Here is a 7,416-nt window from a genome sequence, read left to right on the forward strand (position 1 = left end):
AGACACTTAACCGACTGAGCTACCCAGGCACTCCCTGACTTTATTTTTTTTAAACTTAGATTTTTCTTCCATTTGAATTTTATTTTTAAATCAATTATTAATTGAGCATCTCCTTTGTGCTGGGCCCTGGGTTCTGTACTGATGAGTAAAACTTGATCCCTCAACTAGTGGAGCTTTATCCTGGCAGAGGCAGGCGGTAAATAGGTTACCAAGCAAATACATAATTTCCATCTGTGCCCAGTGCTATCAAGGAAACAGCGGGTCTAGGGTCGAGGGACACAAGCTTAAGCCATGCTGAATTACGAAGGGATACATAGAAGTTAGCTTTGCAGAGAGGGGGGCAGAAGATATAACCGGCAGGATATTCTAAGACCCCGAGGCAGATTTGAGGATTGGTAAGTGGAGAGTTGGAGTCCGGGATGAGACCAGGGTTCAGAAGTAACGGCTTCTTCATGTCTTGTTAAGGGGCCTTGGTTTTAATCTAGGTACAGTAGGAAGCTGTGGGGGGTTTAGGGAGAGAATGTATGAAGGACGAGTGTTTTAGTGTTGATAGGGAAGGTAAGGATGGACGCAGAGAAACCAGATAGGCTACTCTAATAGGCTGGGTAAGAGATGAACGGCTTAGACTAGTGTGATGGCTAATTCTATGTGTCACCTTGGCTGGGCTCTGAGGCCCAGATATGCGGTCAAACACTTAGAATGATGTTCCTTGAGGTGTTTTTGGAGGTTAACATTTTAACGCATGAACTCTGAGTAACAGATTGCCCTGTATAATGCTGATGGGCCTCGTCTAATCAATTGAAGGTCTGAATAGAACCAAAGACTGGCCTCCTTGAACAAGAGGGAGTTCTGCAGTAGCCAGGTAGACCGCATTCACACTTGAACTGTAGCACTAGCTTTTCCCTGGTCTCCAGCTCATAGGCTCATGGCGCAGATTTTGGATTTGCTAGCCTCTATAACAACATGAGCCAATTCCGTAAAACACAAAAACAAAAAGCCAAAACTTTCTCCGTGTATGTGCATGCGCACGTGTACCCCCCCCCCCCCCCCCACAACTGGTTCTGTTTCTCTGGACAGCCTTGACTAATAACACCAGAAGTGGTGACAGTGAAAATACAGAGAACTGAGCCTATTTTTGAGGTGGAAAGAGTGGGACTCAGAGGAATAAATTGTAATTGAATGGATGGTGAGGTCATTTGGGGAATTGAAGGCCACAGAGAGGAGCCAAGGTAGGGGAAATTCAAAGGTTTGGTACCTGTTTCATTTGAGGTGCCACTGGGATATGAGTGGAAGGGTTAAGTATACAAATCGGAGATACGATTCTGAAACTCAGCAGTACAGACCGGGGCAGAAGATGCAGAACTGAGCACTAGAGAACCCCACCTTTAGAAATACACTGACAGTGGGGCGCCTGGATGGCTCGGTCAGTTGAGCGTCTGACGTTGGCTCAGGTCATGATCTCACAGTTTGTGAGTTTGAGCCCTGTGTCGGGCTCTGTCCCTCAGAGCCCCTCTCCCACTTGCGCTCTCTCAATCAATCAATAAAAATAAAAACATTAAAAACACATATAAATACATGGACAGGGAGTGACCAGAAACATAGGAGAACCAAGAGCTTGGAAGAATGTAGCTGATGTCAGATGCTGTTGCGTGGTACCAGAAGACGAAGGCTAATTAGAGGTGACTGTTAGGCTTGACAGCTTGCTGGTTGGTGGTTATTTGACTAATGCAGAGTTGATGGCGTAGTGGGAACAAAGTCAGGAGTGGAATGGGCTGAGTGAAGTGGAGCTGAAGACGGGAAGAACGCACCTGTGCCAACCTCCGGATGTGCAGCAACAGGGAACAGCAAAACCAGGGGAGGAGGAGTTGAGGATTTGGAGCTCGGGGGTATTTCACTCTTACTTTTTAACGATGGATGATAGGAAGGCAGGTTCAGATTCTGATGGAGATGATCCAGTAGTGTGGGAAGACTGAGGATGAGGTGAAAGAAGGTGTAAAATAGGAGAAACAGGTCCTTGGGCAGGTGTGTCTGTTGGGGGAATGAGGAGCTCCCATGTAATGGATTTTGTTCTCCTAGAAAAGGGAATTGGGAAGTAAGGAGAGTATGTGAAGAAGGAGGTAGGAGGTAGTAGAGCGGGGAAGAAAGTTAACTCAGAATAGCTAGGATGGTGTTGAAATCCCTCCTTGAGAGTTGAGACTGATTTAAAGGGACGCTAGTATGTTTTTCTGTTGTGAATGTTTTGTTGCAGCTGTGGAGAAAGAAGAAAGAAGAAAATTGGGTTAGAGTCTGACAAATAGGACCAAGGGAATGGTTTTTATGGGAGTGATAAAAGTGATTGATGAAATTTCAGTTTGATGAAAAGGATACTGATGGATAACTAGTGACATCCAAGAACTGTGGTGGAAGGATGTGATGAGGTCATATATATGCTGTGAGGTGAGGGGTCCACCTGCATTATTTTCAGGAGAAGCAGTTGTGCCCCAACCCTTTATTAAGTAGACCATCCTTTGTTCACTGACTTGACTTGCCACTGTTCCTGTATATTGAATTTCCATACGATCCTAGGAGCCCTCTTTGTCTCTCTGTTCTGTTCTTCAGATCTCTTTGCCTCTTGCAATGTAGACACACGCTTTCAGTATGGGGTAGAGCAGGGTCAGGGTCCTTCAGGGACACGTGCAGTTTTTCCAGACCTACCACCTGGAATAGAGTTGCTTGGTAAGACAGAAGTTCATCTTCTGTGTCACTGTTGCTAAATTGTTCTCCAAGATGTTTGTAGCATTTTATACTCCTACCAGTAAGAGTTTTTATTTCTCCATGTTCTTACAAATACTTGATGTTACCAGACTTATTTGGGGAGAGGACTTCACTGACCTTCCTACTCCATCATGCTGGATGTGCAAGTTGAGAGGTTTTAGATTTTAATGTAGTCAGGCAAATCTGCTTCTTCCCCTCTTCCCCCTTTGCTTATAGCCTGTGCTTTTGTGTCCCTTATTTAAATAATCTTTTCCTATGCTAGTGTCATAGACATTGTTTCCGATATTATCCTTTTTTAAGTGTTTATTTGAATTCCAGTTACTATACAGTGTAATCTAGTTTCAGGTGTACAATTTAGTATTCACCACTTACATACAATGCCCAGTGCTCATCACAAGTGCCTTCCTTAATCCCCATCACCTATTTCACCCATTCCCTCACCCGCCCCCACCGTCAGTTCTCTATAGTTAAGAGTCTGTTTCTTGGTTTACCTCTTTTTATCCCCCTATGATCATTTGTTCCTTAAATTTCACATATGAGTGAAATTATATGGTATTTGTCTTTTCTGGCTTATTTTGCTTCACATAATACTCTGTAGCTCCATCCACGTTGTTGCAAATGACAAGATTTCATTCTTTTTTTTATGGCAGATTAATATTCCATTGTATATCTCTGTACATCTATATATAGATATATATCACACCGCAGTATCTCCTTTATTCATCGGCAGTGGACATTTGGGCGCTGTACATAATTTGGCTGTTGTAGATAATGCTGTTATAAACACTGGGGTGCATATGTCCCTTCAAATCAGTGTTTTTGGTAAATACCCAGTAGTGGAATTACTCGATTGTATATTCATCCTATTTTTAATTGTTTGAGGAGCCTCCATACTGTTTTCCAGAGTGCCTGTACCGGTTTGCATTCCCACCAACAGTGTAAGAGGGTTACTCTTTCTCCACACCCTTGTCAACACCCATTGTTTCTTGTGTTGTTGATTTTAGCCATTCTGACAGGTGTGAAGTGATATCTCATTGTAGTTTTGATTTCTGGTACTGTCTTTTAATATGTTTTAAATAAAGTTTTGCTTTTCATGGTTAGGACTTTAAACCAGAGTTGATTTTGTGTAGGTTGTAAGCTAAGCGAAGATCTAGAATTGTTGTTTTTGTCATCAGGAACCAATTTTCTCTGCACTTTACCTGGTTTCCAGTCAAATACTAACTTCCTACGTAAATATGTGGACCCAGATCTATAGCTCTGTATTCTCTTCCATCGGTCTGTTTATCCCTCGACCAACACCACACTAGTTTAATTACTACACCTTCCCAATAAATCCTAATGTTTGGTAAGGTAAGCCCCACCCACCTTGTTCTTCAGAAGTGTCTTCATTATTCTGGGTTCTCTTCTCTTCCACGTGAATTCTACGGATTAGATTGCCAGGTCCTATCGAAAGGCATGTTAGAGTTTTGTTAGGAATTGCATGTAATTTGTAGATTAATTTGGGAGTGAAAGTTGTACAGTTGACTCTTCCCATAACCATTCATATCTATGATTATGTCCCCCTTTTTTTACTCCTATAATCATATATTTTTGTTTCTCCTCTTTTGTTTAGATGTATTTTATTTTACTCCTACTTTCAAAAAGCCAGATTTTGCCTTATTTTCCACTGTTACTCTCTTAAATTTCATTAATTTTAGTTCACCTCTCTCCTTACAGTAATTCTGTAAACAACAGCAGTTCTGTTACTGTCATGTGTAAGCCAGAGTTTGTCTTGCTGCTCAAGACTTTTCTCGGGAGGGCGACCACATGATGTTTTCGAGTCCTCTTTAGTGACCGTCCTGAGTCTCTCCACATACTCGTGTTTGGAAACTGAATGTCTCCGTTCCGCTTGGGCTCTAATAGAAGCCATTTACTTCTGTTCCATCTTTGTGTTTAGACAAGAGCAGGATTAGTCTGGGTCATTTCTTCTCTTCCTATGTTGCTGCTGGGGTGGAATCCAGTGAAGAATTAGGAACTGTGAGGAGGAAGTGTCCAATAATCACAGATGGTAGATTCCTAAAATGTGATTGGAAACCATTCCTTATTATCAGGAATATAAAAATAGAATATTCTAAATGTGCTGATTAAATCTACACAGTGCTTCTGGTTCCTCCTGTTGATTTCTCCGGGTGTGGCTAGCAATGAACCAAGGTTGATAACTGGCAAGTCTGCGTGAAATCCTCATTGTAAATGAGTTTAATGGCCAGTTTGACATATTTATTCTGATTAGACACGAACCCTACTGGCTGCATAGAGAGTTAAAAGTTGTTTTGGTAAATTAAAATATGTGAACATATGTGAGAAGCCAGTTTCTCAGCTCTTTCTCCAGTATTTATGATTTGCACTCAGCTTGTTGGGATCCAGGGATTTGATTCTGTGCTACAGGTTCTGTTTATGGTTGTGCCATGCACACAGGTGGTGCCCGATAAATCTTCTCTTGCTTGGTGTTGACTGCATGTACTCACAGTTTACTTGCACTGCAAAAACCTGCGTTACATGTGTGGCGGCCCTTGGAGTATTCACGTGGTAGACACAGCTCTGAATCGAGCTTGGGTCTCCTGCCAGTCGGCAGCTTAAGTGATTAATGAAGAGTTTGTACAAAATCGGGAGGAATGGTTTAAAACCAGAATCCAAGGCCTCTATATAAATGTTTATTTTCTTCATAATCTACTTCACAATTCATTTTCCAAATATGTGTTGTTTTTCTTCCTTATGGGCAACAAAATGTACTTCCGGCTACTTTTCCCTTGCAGCTACCATACCATCCTGCCATAATAATAATTAGAGCTCAAATATAGAGTGCTGCCACATATTAAGAGCTTTTCCTAGATTTTCTTGTGTCCCTTCTAAGTTTCACAACATAGGACTTTTATCATTTCCATCTTTCAGAAGAGGTATCTGAGGCAGAGAGTAATTAAGGAACCTCCCCAAGATCTCACAGATGGTGAGAAGTAGACTCAAACCTGGTCTGATGGCCACGCCTGCTTTCATAATGACCACACACTGTATTTTGACATGTAGGTGTTAACCTTAAACATTGTCAGTTATTTTACCAGCGAAAATGGTTTCATTCTGGGAACAGAGAATTGTAATTCAGGACATGCACACTATTGCAAAACCATAAGCAAGTCTGGAGAACAAAAGCTAAGCTTTTACAGAGGAAAGGGGGTGGGGGCGAGGGGCTCTTACAAACAAAATGTCCTTTGGAGTAAACTGGGAGTTCAGAGTGTAATGGCTTCTCAGTGGCTGAGTTGTGACAGCCTCTCATTGGCAGGACTATTGCTGGACAAGGAGAAAACCTTCCTCCTGTTTAGGGTAGTAGTTACCCACTTGCAAGAATTGTAAGGTTCTTCTATTCTTGTTGGGTCTGTACTTGATGACCAATGGTAGGGTGTGAGAGCTTCCCCTTTCTGGCTTCCTGATTCCATTTAAAATGAGGTGGGTTTATGGGGTGCCTGGGTGGTTTTTTGTTTTTTGGGTTTTTTTTCCACATAAGGTACCATCCAGAACTAGAAATTATGACTAAGAAAGAAAGAAATCTCATTAAAAGATTAGGAAATAATCAATATAATCACTCAACCATAAATACAATCCTATGTGTTGAAATCTTGGATATTAGACTTTCAGGATGTTGATAATTGCCTGAACTGTACTGTTCACTTACAAAGATGATTCTTGAAAAAGCGTGATTGAGTTCGTAACTCAGGTCTCCCTGTATGAAAATTCCTGTTAGATTAATTTTTAATATTGTAGTGGGCTTTAGCAGAAGACCTGCCGGCATTTTCATTAATTATCTTACGTTTGCATTTCAAACATGCTGATTGTTTGGCTCACAGGTTTTTGCCTGGTCCAGGGGCTATTAGTGATCATTATTAAATGAAACTGCCTGGGGATTTCACAAGTATGGCTGCATTTCACAGCCTTTTCAACATCAAAAAGACGTACACAGCCCTCTTTATTAAAATACATCTGATCTTGACCTAAAACACCAAATAAAAGAACATTAAGCTTCAGTCTGTAAGTGTAAACCCAGGGCAGAGCACTGGCCTGCGAATTTGGAGGTCTAGAACCTACTTCCTGCTTGGGATTCCAAATAAATGATGTGCTCTCTGAGTGAGCCTCAGTGAGGAAGCCAGAAAAGGAAACTGGAAATTTTTCCTGTTGCCCTGCAGCTCTTCACAATTCATTCTTTCAAAGGATGATTCTGGATTTGCTGGTGTGCTTTCCGTGAGAGTGTTCCTTAGGAGAAATGGAGAAAATATGGAGAAAGAGAAGCTAAAAGTTGTGACAGATACTTTCATTTTTCTTTAAGTAGGTTTGCAAGGTGCCTTCTACTTAATGTGAGATAGTCTTTCATACCGAAGTCTTGGATGCCAGTGCATCCAGTGGTGCCAGTTATCCAGGAGTGGGCTAGGGATTTCAAGCACAGCAGTGCCATTCTGCTTTTTAAGTTCGCGTTCGTCTCTACGGTGTATTGTGCATGCATTCAACCAACACTGGTTAAGGGCCTACCATACAAATGCTATTTGAGAAGAATACCTCTCCTTGTATAATCTGATCGAATAGTATGATCAGATGCCACCTGAGACCATGTAGTTCTCCTAGGCTCTCCTCCGTGTCGTT

General features: G+C 41.7%; 1 protein-coding gene across 1 annotated transcript in view; it reads left to right on the plus strand.

Annotated features, from left to right (window-relative positions):
- Nucleotides 1–7,416, plus strand: part of PELI2 (pellino E3 ubiquitin protein ligase family member 2) — a 202,332-nt gene that overhangs the window by 82,633 nt on the left and 112,283 nt on the right. The window lies entirely within an intron of this gene.

This window comes from Panthera onca, chromosome B3 (assembly GCF_046562875.1).
Source record: "Panthera onca isolate mPanOnc1 chromosome B3, mPanOnc1 haplotype 2, whole genome shotgun sequence".
Taxonomy (NCBI): Eukaryota; Metazoa; Chordata; class Mammalia; order Carnivora; family Felidae; genus Panthera; species Panthera onca.